Raw genomic sequence first — 14,405 nt, forward strand, 5'->3', positions numbered from 1 at the left:
TTCTGATCCAGGAAATCTTATCAACATCTTTCTTTTAGAGACACGTGTCTTCTCTTATCGGTGGAGTAGGTCCGTCTCTTTAAACGATAGATCTTACTGTAAGTTGGTGAAGATTCCTCCATAGTCGTCTCCATTATTGAAATGGCTGTCACTGTCTGTGTCGGCAGACATCTTGTCAATTTCTTCAAAAGCTTCCAGCAATTGTTGCTTTAGGTCAGTGGCCGACAAAGAGGGATTAGCTGCTTTAAGCTGAACAATCAAACCTTCTAATTTAGGAGGTTTTTCTTCCTGAGAAGGTTGAGAAGCTGAAGCCACTTCAGAACGATTAAGGGCTTCATAAACATTTTTAATTTTAAACCTAGGAGGGAGAAGATGGTTAAAATTATACTTATCCCATCATTTGACAGAAATATTTGTTCTAAGAACTGGGATGTAAATTCCTTCGTCCTCATCAGGGGGAGAGACCGTAAAAACCCATTTTAGGATCCATGCAAGCCATAAAGATAAAAGAACGAGAACATGGCTTCCCAGTAATCTTCTAAAGAGAAATTGGCAGTTCTGAACTTATAGAAATAATCTTTTAGTTCAAAAGGAAGGATATCAATAGAAGGACCCCAGATAAGATACCAGGCTTTAAACCAGTTGGGGATGCTACCCTTATCTTTAATATGAAATTGAAAGAACCAAGAATGAGAAAAGATCTCATTCTTGATACACAACACATTTTCCCAAGCATGCTTATAATCTTAATAATTATAAGAATTAGGGAAGATTTTGGATTCCTGAAACGTCTTTTAGTCATGGGATTTCCTCCCCATTTCTTTATGGAATATACCTTTAAGATATGCATTTACGAAAATCCAATAATTCTTTTAGAATCATTTCTGTAATTGTGAGTAATTCTAACTGAGTCTGTCTCCAGAAGGATAGACTCAAAGAAAAACATATTTTTACCCTCAAATTTAGGGTGCAGGTGACCTATTACGTATAACCTGGCAATTTCTTCTGGTGGTAAATCCATGTGCTCAGATTCAATAGGACAGAGAGAGAGCTCTATGAATGGGACATAAGGTGTCCTTTTGCTTATCTTTTACTTCTGTGGAACTCTTTGGTTCCTTGTTGTAATGTAGCTGCTTGTATATTGATCTCCTTATTCTTTTCCTGTAGAAATTCTCTGGTTAGGAAATCAGGCAAAGAGTTAGATTCTCCTTTGATATGTTCTATTTGAAAATCAAAAGCAGAGAGAATAGCTTGCCACCAACCAAAGATTTGTTTAGAAGCAATGTTCTTAACATCTTTAGTTAAAACATCCTTAGCTAGTTTGCAATCAACTCTTATTAAAAACTCCTGGTTTAGGAGATCACTTTTAAATTTAGTAATACAAAGGACAATTGTTAAAATTTATTTTTTAATAGTCGAATACTTCTGTTGGGCTGGTTTCTAGGCGCCAGAAGTATAACGAACCATTTGTTCTTTACTACCAATTTTTTGTTTAAGAATACCTCCATACCCCTGCTCAGAAGCATCTGTTTCAACAATTTTGAAGGCTTCTAGAATTGGGATTGCTAAACAAGGAAGCTCTTTAGCTTTTTACTACTTTAGTATGTTCTGCTGTCCAAGGAAAAGGATCCTTTTTTAATCTTTGGTACAGTAGTCTACTGTCCTTGGCTAGGTTCTCGTAAAAATCAGCTATGTAATTTAGGCTTCCTAAAAACCTTTGTAGCTGAGTTTTCTCTCTTAACTCATCTAAAATTTTATCAGCAAAAGCTATTGCCCTGTCAATAGGAATAATAGTACCATGATGGATATTATGACCTAAGAACCTGACTTTAATCTGAAAGATTTCCATCTTCTTGGCTGAAACTACTAAACCTGCATCTATCACAGTTTTTTGAAATATTTTTAAATGATGAACATGTTGCTCAAAAGATGCAGAGAAGACAAGAATATCATCAATATAGACAATGGTAAAAGATGAATATGGATTCAAAATTTCATTCATGATCTGGAATTCTGAGGGGGCATTCTTTAGTCCAAATAGCATGACGTTCCATTCGTAGTGGCCAAAAGGGATTGTGAAAGCAGTTTTATATCTTTCTTCTTTTTTAATCTGAATTTGCCAATATCCAAATTTGATGCAAATTCCATAGTAGAGTGGAATATTGATGGAAGAACAAAGTACCAATTAGTAGATTCTCTGAGACAAATGATGATGTATGTGGTTGCAATTAGGGCTGCAGGAAATTCGGATAGTTAGGCTGCAGGATCAATAGTTACAGGGTTCTCTGGACAACTCAGAGGATGGTAGGATTTCTTAGGAGATGACACCAAGGCCACAATACTGCAAGCAGTTAGAAGAGTTGTTAAAAGAGAAAATGGCATAGATGTAGAAGGAGATGAAAGTGATGCGGTAAACACATTAATATACACCATTACTCTACATTTTGTAGGAAATGTTTCTTCACAACATGATAGGTCTAGAGAAGTTTTGATGAACCTTAAGTATTCTACCTTATCTCAATATAGGTGGTACAAAGATGTTTTTCTGGCAAAAGTCTTCACAAGATTAGATTGTCATGAGGATTTCTGGAAAGAGAAGTTTATCTCTGGTTTACCTCCCTTGTTTGCTGAAAAGGTAAGGAATAGACTGAAAGCTAAGTATGGAAGACAAATCCCTTACAAGGGATGTGTATCTATGGTGAAATAACTTCTGAAATATGTACAAAAAGTCTAGCTTTATGTACTAATATAAAGCTAAAAAGGCAATTAGAAAAAGAAAGGAGCTCGAGGGGTAGAGAAATGGGAGATTTCTGTGAGTAGTTTGGATTTTCTAGTATCCCTAGAACTACCAAAAAGAAGTATACTGAAAAACCCTATAGGTCTAAAAGACGAATAGGTTATAGGTCTAAGAAAGGCCAAGAGTATAAGTCATATTCTAAAAAGGATTATAGGAAGCCTTCCAAATATCCAAAGAAAGAATCCCCTGGCAAAAGAATTTCAAGAAAGAAACCTCCAACCTGCTATAACTGTGGAAAGATAGGACACTATAAGAATTAGTGTCGAATGAAGGAAAAGATTAATGCCCTACAAATAGAGGACAAGCTCAAAGAAAGCTTGAATAGACTTCTTCTAACTTATGATGATTCTTCTGATGAAGAAATATCAGGATTGGAAGAATATAGCTTTTTAGAAGAAGACAGTAGTTCTGAAAATAACTGCTTATGTAAAAGTTTTGAAAATTTAGAACTAAACGTTTTAACTACCCAAGAAAACTTAATACTTGATCTTATTGATAGGATTGAAGATCCTAATCAAAAAATGATTTATTTAGAACAATACTTAGAAACTGTTAAGGGTAAAGAAGCCCAAAAAGAAAAAAAGGGTCTAAAATCAGAACCAAAGTTGTACAGTTACCAGACTATCCTAAATAGGATTAGTAGTTCTAAGAAGGAGAAGCCATTACAAGAACCATCGGTTTTGAAGCTTAAAGCAGAAGTTAACCAGGTTAAGGAAGAGATTAAGGATCTAAAAACATAATTAACATCTTAGAATTATCCCAGTTCTCTAAACAATTTGAAGATCAAGACGTTCAGGATAATTTTGTAGAAGAATTAAGGATGAAAGAGCCTTTAGAATCCATAGAACCTTTAGAAGATAATGAGGTTAATAACCTAAAATTTATCAATCAATTAGACCAAGTCTACACCCAAAGATGGTTTGTTAGGGTAACGATCATAGTAGACCAGAGCTACAGTTTCTCAACTACAGCCCTAATGGACTCAGGAGCAGATTTGAACTGCCTCAGTGAAGGTTTAGTCCCTACCAAATACTTTACTAAAACTACTTAGTCTCTTAATGCAGCCAATGGAAGAAAAATGCAGATTAAGTACAAACTGTCTAGTGCAGCTGTATGCAATAATGGTATCTGCCTTGAAACACCATTTCTAATGGTAAGAGATTTATCTCAGAATTGCATTCTATGAACTCCGTTTCTAAATATGCTTTATCCCATGAAAATCTTTGAAACAGGGATTGAGTCAGAAGTGGATGGATTTCACATAAAATTTGAATTCTTACAAGAACCCCATGTCAAGTATATCAATACTATGAAAGAAAGGATTAGCAGTACACTACTACAATAATGTTAATAGACGACACTACCTACACAACAGTTTGTTAAAAACTGTTGTGTAATTTTAACACACAACAGTTTTTAAAAAGCCGTTGTATGAATGCATGAAATCCAATAGTTTTTGGCAGAGTAGAGTTTATGAAATTGCCTAAACAACACTTACTAGCTGCGACCGTTTTGTATGTGAAAGGAAATGAAAAAAACCGGTGCTACAGTATCTTCATTAATCCTCCTTTATCACACATACAAACCTTCTTTCTCTTTCCCTCGATCCGCTCTCTCTCTTTCTCCCTCTCCCTCTCCCTCTCAAACCCTCTCAATCTGCCCTCTCGATCTGCCCTCTCTCTCTCTCACTATCAAACTTCCTCTTCTATTCTCCTCACTCTCTCTATCTCTCTCACAGCCTCCCGCTCAAACTCCCTCGCCCTTTCCCTCCATCGATCGACCTCGCCCTCGCCCTCGCCCTCGCTCTCTGACCTCGCCCTCGCCCTTTCACCTTAAACTCAAAATGGGGTAGAGAATCTATGTTATCCACTTCGACTTGAAGAACTCTAAAACACTTGTTCCTGGGTTGGGTCGGATAGGACCAGACCAAAGCGACTAGATCTGTGGAATCTGATATGGTTTTAACACCGCCACAGTTTCCCCAAAATGCCCCTTGGGTTACGATTCTCAGACATTCAAGCTTGGTCCTCTCAGCTGCAAGATATGCCACGCCCTTTTGTTCGACTCCGCCAAATGAGTCCCTTGTTCTCATTCCTTTTGCAGGCAAACCATACCATACTCTGAATTTTCATTGTTCTTTTATTAGGTTTCTTTTATTTTTCTTAAGTTTCATTGTTTTTGTATTGGGTTTCTTTTCTTTTCTTGATTACTTGTTTTTTTTGTTCTTTTTTTCGAATTGGGTTTCTTTTCTTTTCTAAATTGCTCATTTGTGTTGAATTGGGTTTGTTGTTTTAGAGTTTGTATTTCAAAATTCAAGGACTGTCCATTGTGTGGAGCTGACATTCAAAAGATCGAGGCGGACTCCAATCTTCAGGGTTTGGTGGATCGCTTCATCGAAGGTCATGCCAGAATCAAGAGGACTCATAATGCAGAGGATAAACAAGATTCAGCGAATGACAGCAACAATGATAATAACAAGACAGTTATATATGAAGACGTTTCTTTGGAGAGAGGTGCTTTTTTGGTGCAACAAGCCATGAGGGTCAGTATTGTATGTATGGCCTTTGATTTGAGTTCCTGGTATTGCATTCCTTTTTCTTGCTTTGCTGGGTTAACTTTTTGGTGCTGTCATTTATTGTATGCTGTGTAGGCATTCCGAGCCCAGAACATAGAAAGTGCGAAATCAAGACTCAGTCTATGTGCAGAAGACATCAGAGATCAGTTAGAAACGATGGGTAACACGCCGGAGTTGTGCTCTCAGCTAGGAGCTGTTCTTGGAATGCTTGGCGACTGCTGGTCTGTCCCCTCTCTCTCCCTCCGTTCTCTTTATATACTCATATATATATGTATGTATGTATTTTATAAATTACACTGATTTACTTTTCATGGTATGCATTTGGACGGTTAATCATTTTAGTGATTGGTTATGTATCTTAGCCTTTGTGTATTTTCCAGGAGGAAGGGAATGCAAGATAATGTTTGGTAATGCTTGTAAAGTAACCAGGAATTGTATTTTTATTTCCTTTCCCATGTTTGGTTTGTACAAGATTAGGAAACAAAAATGGTTTAGTTTTCCAATTATACCCCTGTTTATTATATATAATAAATACAAACGAATGCCAATTGTTTGTTATGGATAGAATTGATATTTTCAATTATTAAAAGGGGTAATATGGTCTTGAAAAAATTTCATTAATGCTTTCCCATGGGAAGGACAAACCAAACCCAAGCTAGCAAGAGGGTTTCATTTTCCCTCTTTTGGGGCATCACTTTCCCATGAACCAGAAATTGTTTTCCCATGCTTGCACTTACCAGACATTAGAATGGAATTATTTTTCCATTCCCAAGCTTCTAATCTACGAACAAAACGGGCCCTAGGTGTTTAGGGGAAAAGAAATAAGGAACTCCGGAATGATAGGTTACTCTGTCAAAACATTGAGGTTCCTGTTGATAAAAAATTGGAGGAATTTGGAACATTAATATAGATTTGTGAAGTTTGAGGAGTAATTTCTGTGATGTGAATAGATGGTCAATCTGTTGTGTCTTGCAAGTCTTGTTAAAAGTCCAATTCTTTGAGATTATCTTGCCATGTTACAACTTGTATTACTTAAAACTTTTCATCTTGACCCTTTTTCCCTTTTTACATATGGCAGGGAAGCTGTAAGCTGTCAGTATTGCAGAGGTGTGGTTCCTTTCTCCTTTTTCCCCTTATTTTGTTATGTGGTTTTGAAATACTGCTGTATAATGCATGGTATTGAAATTTCGTTTATAGTCTTCTAGGTTTTTATTTATTTATTTTAATTTTTGTTTCTCTGTTAGATGAAGACATTTTATTTGCAAAAAACCCATTTACATTCATACCATGCTCATATCCTTTATGTTAGTGATAAGGTGGACTGTGGCTATCACAAGGAGCTGCAAGGACTGCAAAAAAAGGAAAATAACAAGAAGGATGGACAAGAACTCCATCAGAATAAGACTTATAATCATCAAACAGAAAACATATTACTTTACTCAAAACTGGTCCACAATCTCTTGTGAATTATACTAAAAGGAAGATCTCTAAAATGCTTTGATAAAGATGCCTAAAGAGAAGCTAAGAATCTAATTCTATCCCATTCAACCTAAAAAAGGTAAATGATAGCTTGCAAGGAAAGCACCATTGATCTTGAATGCATTTGGAGTAAATGTTTTCCTCAATGTGGATGACTTTCTATTGTTGGTTTTCAAAAGTAAAAATCTTTGCTTGGATAGTTGCTCATGGGAGGGTCAGTACTTACAATATTATCCAACGCAAGAGGAGAAATATCTGCCTATCACCCTCTGTAGGTGTTCAATGTACAATTGGAGCAGAAAATATTGATAATTATTTCTCTCTTGCCCAATAGCTCTTGGATTTTGGCATAAGCTCTTTGGAGAGGCTTTGATTAGTTGGGCATTCCGGCCTTGTGTATCATTATTAGTTGAGAAACTTTGTGTTTTTGAGGGAGGAAGGAAGGCTAAAGTTTTGAGGAAGTAAGGAAGGCTAAAGTTTTGAGGAAGTGAGGAGTTATGGCTGTTTTTTCGGTGAATTGGTTAGAAACACTGGAGTATTTTATTAAAAGTTAGGGGAGGTGGAGTGGTCCTTACGAGATAGGGTGAGGTTTTGGGCTTGTTTGTGAGCAGTGGTAGCAGCTGAATTTAGACTGTCCTTTCTTCGTACTAAATTCGGATTGGGCTGCTGCTGTTAGCTGATTTCTGCATTCTTGATGTTGGCAGTTAGGAGAAGTTTGTATTTTGCTGTTCTGAAGATTTTTTCTTTGTAGCTTTGTCTAGATGGTGCACCTCTTGTTCACGGCTCGATTTTAGTTTTGTAATTCAGACTTTTCATTTAATAAAATCTCTGTTCCTTTTTGAAAAAGAAAACCTTTCAGATTGCACAACCTGTGCTCTCAGGATATGTATTTTATTTCATTTAATAAAATAGAGTACACAATTTTTTATGGGAAAAGATTGCAATCAAAAGTGGACCAGCAGTCCACAAAAGAAACTACCCTCAGTCTACAAATCAAGACACAAAGTGTTACAAGGAAAGAGAACCCACTACCAATAGAAACCCAGAAACAGAAAACACCAAAGATACAATCAAAACAGAGGCGCACCAACTTGACAAAAAAAGAAGTCAATATGACACAATGCTTAAAAGAAGATTAGTCACTAATGGAGATACCTATAATCAATTATATAGCCAAGCCATCTCACATTGATGTTCTTAGGCTAGCACTTGCTAGCACAACTCATACACGAACAAAACTGTGTGGTATCGTAGATTATATGCAAGTCTTATTTTGATTGGCTCATTAATATCAATGAGTTGATGGACTTTTGTTTACATTCTATCATATAATTCCAATTGGAAGCTATATTCAAGTAGCAATATATTTTTTTTCTGTTTTTATTTGACTTTTTGTACGGGGTGGACTCATTAAGATGCATTACCTATTTGTACACAGGATGCTTCATTTTCTGATACTTTTATTTAATCTTTTTTAAAAGAAACAGAAACTTTATTGCTACAAACAGTAAAATTAAAAAGCAGTGGACAAGAAATTCATTCTAGTGAGACAATACAAACACTACTACACTTTGTAATGTAAAACAGTGTAACTACAACTTGATGCTTGATGGCTGTCATTGATTTTCATTTTATGTCCTAAGCTCGGTATCTGATCATTAAGATATTGTACTGAAAAGTGTGGTATGTCTTTTCTGCTTTTTCTAGCATGGCAGCTGATAGTGAATTTATCTATTTTCTTTGTTCTCATTAAGCTTTAAGTATTGACTATTAATATAAATAATTTGTGCAAATCATTTTTGCAATATTGATTCGCTACCAATATCATCTTTAAATTGCTCATCATTTGTGGACTTTAGTTTTGGTATGTCAATAAGTGAATGACAAGAGCAATCCAGTGAAGCAAGGATGATCATCATGTGAGTTATATCACAATTCACCCTTTAATATGCTAGCTGAACTTGTACTTTTAAGTTTATACCTTGATGCAAGTATGTGGTTTGGTCAAAGTATCTTGAATTTGAGTTGCAAATATATGAGTTTGAGTTAGTGTGGGCTCAAAAATGACATGGACTGTGCATGCTCAAAAATATGAGTTTGAGTTTAAGTTTGATTAATGCATTTCTCAATCTTTTACAGGGAAGAGTAAGTGTTGCTGTTCATCGGTTTCAATGGTTCAGAAATAATATCTTCGAAACTAGATGGTAGGTACATGAAATTCCATTACTTAAAGTGAAGCTTCCATTCAAATTGGCAGTACTTAGTTATATGATAGTGTTAGTAGATTAGTCTCCTTAAATCTTAATCTGGAGGGTCTATTTTAATAGTGTGGGTGGTCTTACCTATTCTATTGATAACAATAAGTTATTGTGTTATATTCAATTGAAGTATAATCTGGGAGGGTCTATTTGTGGACTTCGCTTTTGGTATGTTTATTTGCTGGTTATGTGAGTAAATGTTGTGTGGTTAGGTCCATGTTTGTATCTTGCCAAGCCATAAAAGGAAAAAGACAAAAAAGAAATAATGTGATGACTGGGCAAAATTTTGTTTAAGGGATGTCTAGTTTGGTGACTCACTTGATTGAGTCTCCTAATGCTAAACTATAACAGAACAATAATTTAAAGTGAAGCTACTATAAATGTTATGCCACAGTCACTTGTCTAACCTGTTAGATGAAAATGATTTTCTAGACATTTTATAATTACATATATAATAAGGGCATAAACAAAACTCATCTAATCCAAACTGTTATTGTACATATTCAGATGTGTGCTATGACATGGCTTGAATCTAAATAACTGCATCCCTCCTTGGTCTTTGAATGTTTTTGCCAGTACGTGTTTGCCCTTAAGCTTAGCTGAGGTCAAAGTGGGGTAAGTTGGAGTTGCAATACGTCTTGCAGTTAAGTCTCATGAAGAATAAAAAAAAAAAAAATTAAGTCCTTAAGTACCCTTGCAAACATTTTTCATGAGTTATTTCTACTTCTCCTGCCAATTATATGCTTTCCTCATTAGCTCTATATAAAAAGTGTCATTCTGTAAGCTTCTTATTCTCAAAAGCTGCATGGGCACATGTATTGCATGTCATTAATGCTAATGTTGATGAACTTTCTTATGTTTGGTTAAAAATGGGAAAGTAGGACTCTTCGTTGCAATTTTGTGGTATGTAGTGTCTTGGGAGTAGACATTAGCATATAACTTCCTTATTGGATGCTTTAGTTGTAAAAACTTATTATTTATTTTTATTATTAATTTCTTAAATGTGCTTTGGTTGTATGTCTTTTGTGTTGAAGTGGCTTTTGCTTCATGAGTAGAGTGTCAAAACTCTGTCATCCTTGAGGAACTTGTTTGTTTTCTTCATCTGTCTTCCAATGTGGGAAGAAACAAAGTACTTTGTACGTGGTTCCAATGTAGAAATATCTTCACTGTTTGAATGAATTAAATTTTGCAGCATGGTTATTAATGGGTGGGAGCTCATGATTCCTTTAGCCTTCTTTGCTGTAACATAATACTATTTCTTAACCTCTTTCAAATATTCTTGCTTTTATAATAAGACAAGAAAAAAGAAGTTGGAGGTAATTTGAACATAAAAGTACCAAATGCTTATAGATGGCCTTTTTTTTTTTTTTCCTGAAGTTGTGGCTATCACTATCACTTTCTATTCATTAATATCACTTGACTAATATATTTCAAGTCTAAATATTCAGACCCATTTGACTAATATCCTGAGCTTAATGAGTATTCCTTGATAATGCCTCCCTGAAAAAGAAGCTCATTTGTTTTTGTAGGTCAGACACTTCAAGCTGGCCAAAGAAGAATCTGTGATCTTTCTTCCAGGTCAGACACTTCAAAACATAAATAGTATAGAATATTATCTTATCTTATCGCTCTACGGTTTTAATTGCCTTTGCATCTGAAATGTTTTGATGAATCTATTTGCTGGCAGTCAACAATTCATTAATCTTTTCATTTTTTTAAAACTCTCCTATTCGATCAGTTGAGCAATTTGCATCTTTGTAAACATTCCCTAAGGTCCATCTAAAGTTTATTAGGATCTTTTTATCCTTGAGTTACTCATTTGGTACGCAAATTAAGTTGCAGCTTCGATTAAGTACATTGACTTCCATTAGATTGTAATTAAGTTGTATGTATATTGAATTGTAGATGAGGAGGAGAGGAAGTACAAGGGTTGCAAAATAAGCTTTGTATTCAATAGCTCGATGTGTGGCTGTTATTTGCCTTGCTACTAGTGATAAGCTAACTAGGTTGTGTAGACATGCATTATTTTTGGTACATATATGCTAGGGGCATTTTATCGACTAATCTTGCAAATTCAGTTATTTTGGTATGTATATGGCTGACTTTGCATGATTACTTAGCTTAGACCATGCCATGGCTTTTATTGAGTTTAAAATCTGGTTTTCATGCTGAATACAGCTATAGAAGATCTGGAAGAAACTTGATTAATGATAGACACGCTTGTATGTATTTTGAATTGCAGATGAGGAGGAGAGGAAGTGCTAGTTTAGAATTGCCAAGGACACTTCAAAATGGAGTCATTTTATGATGCAAGATGAGCAGGAAAGAAGAACAAGTCAGACAACCAATAATCTATCATTTCTTACTTTGTCTTTTTCTATCTTTAGTTTCCTTGTAGTGTTTGAGTGACATTATAGTTTGTGTAATTGTACAAGTACTTTTTTTATATGTATAGCTATCAAGCTACTTTCAATTAATTTTTAGGGTGTTAATATTAGCAAGGGATGTGTGAATGAGTTTGCTATGACTTTGTAAACTCCAATTCCAATTTAATGAATTCATGGATCTTTTTGAGCTGTCCATAGTTGTGGATTTAATTGGATGCAAGCAGGGATTTAGTGAGATTTAATTCCAATTGGATGCAAGCAGAGCTGTTAAATTTTGAATCAAACAAACAACAGTTGTCAATTTAAAAATATTGTGTTAGTCAAACCTAGACAACGATTTTAGTTGAATAACCATTGTGTTGGTCAAACCTAGACAACGGTTTTAGAGGAAAACAAGTTGTGGATAGTGAAATAACACAACGGTTTTAGGTTATAAACGGATGTGTATATGTGATTAAAACAACATTTTTTAGTTAAATCTGTTGTTGGCATATGAATTACACAACGGTTTTAGATTATCAACAGATGTGTATATGCTTTACTAACAACATTTTTTAGCCAAGACTGTTGTTGAGTGCCTCTACTAACAACATTCCTACCAAATTTAACCTGAATTATGTAACGGTTTTTATAAAAAATGATGTTTAAAGATACATCGGACAACGTTTATAGCATATAACTATTGTTAGACATCAGCTACTACAATAGTTTTATATCTATAAACGTTGTGTATTCTATTGCGAGACAACTGTTTGGACGAAAATCAAGGTTTTTGATGGACTTTATACAACAGTTTTAAATTATAACTGTTGTATGTACTAACTCAGACAACAGTTAAAAACCGTTGTCTAAATATACTATAGTCGTCACTCGCCTAGACGACGGAATTTTGGGTAAATAGACAACGGTTTTTCACCGTTGTCTATTTATATTATTGTAGTAGTGGTAAGGAAAGGTTCATATTTTCCTTAAAGGAAGAAATCGAGTATAAGCATACTGAAGACATCCTAAAGACCCTTCAGTCCCAAAAATAGATCCAAGAGATAAAACATCTCTTAATCAAGGAAATTTGTTCAGAATTTCCTAATGCCTTGTGGAATAGAAAGCAACACATGGTAAGCTGACCATATAGACCTGACTTTCATGAGTCAATGATCCCAACTAAGGCAAGACCAATTCAGATGAATAGTAATCATCTTGAGCTTTGCAGGAAGGAGATAAAAGATCTCTTAAGCAAAGGATTAATTAGGAAAAGCTCTTTACCATGGAGCTGTCCTGCTTTTTATGTTGAAAAGACAACATAAATCAAAAAAGGAGTTGATGAGTGTGCATTTTGCATCACTTTATGATACTAATTCCTTAACCTAGAGTGTTTGAACTCGATATTTTGTGTTTCTTGTCTTGTTTTTGTATTTTCAGGTTAAATGAAGCAGAAATGAGAAAAAAAAGCAAATGGAGCCATTTTGGGACATTTCCTGGTCAAACCAGGAAAACTGCAGAAATCCTAGTCGAATGAAGATTCCTAGTCACACTAGGAAACATCAAGTCCAGAACCATCATTGCGGAGCCAGAAATGTGAAATCCTGTTTCGAACAGGAAATCCTGGTTGAACTAGGAAACCTAACCCAATTAGGGAAAGGAGTCCTAATGACACTAGGAGACCCCAGGGGCAATATGGTCATTACGAGAAGTCGAATTGGATAAGGAATCTCTCATTTTCAAGGAATCCTAGTTGCACCAGGAAATGTTGGTCACAGTCAACTCTACAAAGTCAAGGTTCCAGAAGCTTCTAGAAGGTGGTGGACATCCATGGAAATGAATGGAGGGAAGAAATGAATTTGAATTCAAATGGAAATGAGGGGCAAAATGGGAAGTCAAAAGTCAAGGGCCCATGGGCCTAAGGGATGCCGAACCCAAGATGGGCCATGCATGCACATGCATGGGCCCAAACCCTAGCAGCCCAAAGTCCATGCGTAAGGAGCAAGATGGCAGCCCATGCATGCGCATGCATGCCATGCAAACCCTAGCAGCCAAGGAGCCCATGCGCAAGCCCAAGATGCAAGCCCAAGGTGGAAGCCCATGGTGTGAAACCCTAGCCCATCTTGTGCAAGCCACTTCAGCGCAACACATGTGAGCCCAATGCACCATCAAAGGCCAAGACCAGCAGCCCATGCACAAGGAAAGAGGCCTAGCTGATTTGCATGCGCCACTTAAGCCCAAGAGGACAAGCCCTTGCCGCAAGCCCACAAGCTCTAACCTTAGCTGATGCCGCAAGCTACAAGGAGAAGAAACCCTAGCAGCCGCATGTCACCTTTTCCTTGCCTCTCAAGGATTTCACCTCTATATATACCCCCTTAATTCAAAACCCTGGGGACCTCACTTCACACTTTTTGCACCAGCCGAATTCTCCTAGTTCCTAGTTTATTTTTCTGTTTTAGGTTTTAGTTTTCAGAAAATAAAAGTGAGAGAGGGAGCCGAATTCAGAGGGACTTAGAGAGAAGGTGGCGTGACAAGTGAGAGGGAGAAGGAACCAGCCCCTTGCCGCAAGCCCTAGCTTACCATAGTCGTGAGACAATTGCTTGCTAGGTGTGTTGTATGTTTTCCTAGAGCAATTATAATAAACCTTTTTAACAACTCTAGGTTAACTCGCAAGTGTACGAATCGCGGAGTAGCAAAGCTTACAAATACGAGGTCGATCCCACAGGGAATTGTACCAGTGTTATGATCACTAACTTAATTAAATTCGATTAAATCAACTCTAACTCACACACGCAAACGGGGGGTTTTGATTGGTTTTTGAGACTAGACAAACTAACAGATAAATGACAAAACTTTAAAATAACAACTGAATGAATTTGGATAAAACAATAATAAAGAAACACTAGGGGTCAGAATCCACCACTAGCATA

At 36.1% G+C, this 14,405-nt stretch overlaps 1 pseudogene; it reads left to right on the plus strand.

The window, feature by feature from the left end:
* Window positions 1-4,751: 4,751 nt before the first annotated feature.
* LOC147273170 (protein NCA1-like) lies at window positions 4,752-11,657 on the plus strand (annotated as a pseudogene).
* The last annotated feature ends 2,748 nt before the right edge of the window (window positions 11,658-14,405 follow it).

This window comes from Dryas octopetala, chromosome 9 (assembly GCF_963921425.1).
Source record: "Dryas octopetala chromosome 9, drDryOcto1.1, whole genome shotgun sequence".
Lineage (NCBI taxonomy): Eukaryota > Viridiplantae > Streptophyta > Magnoliopsida > Rosales > Rosaceae > Dryas > Dryas octopetala.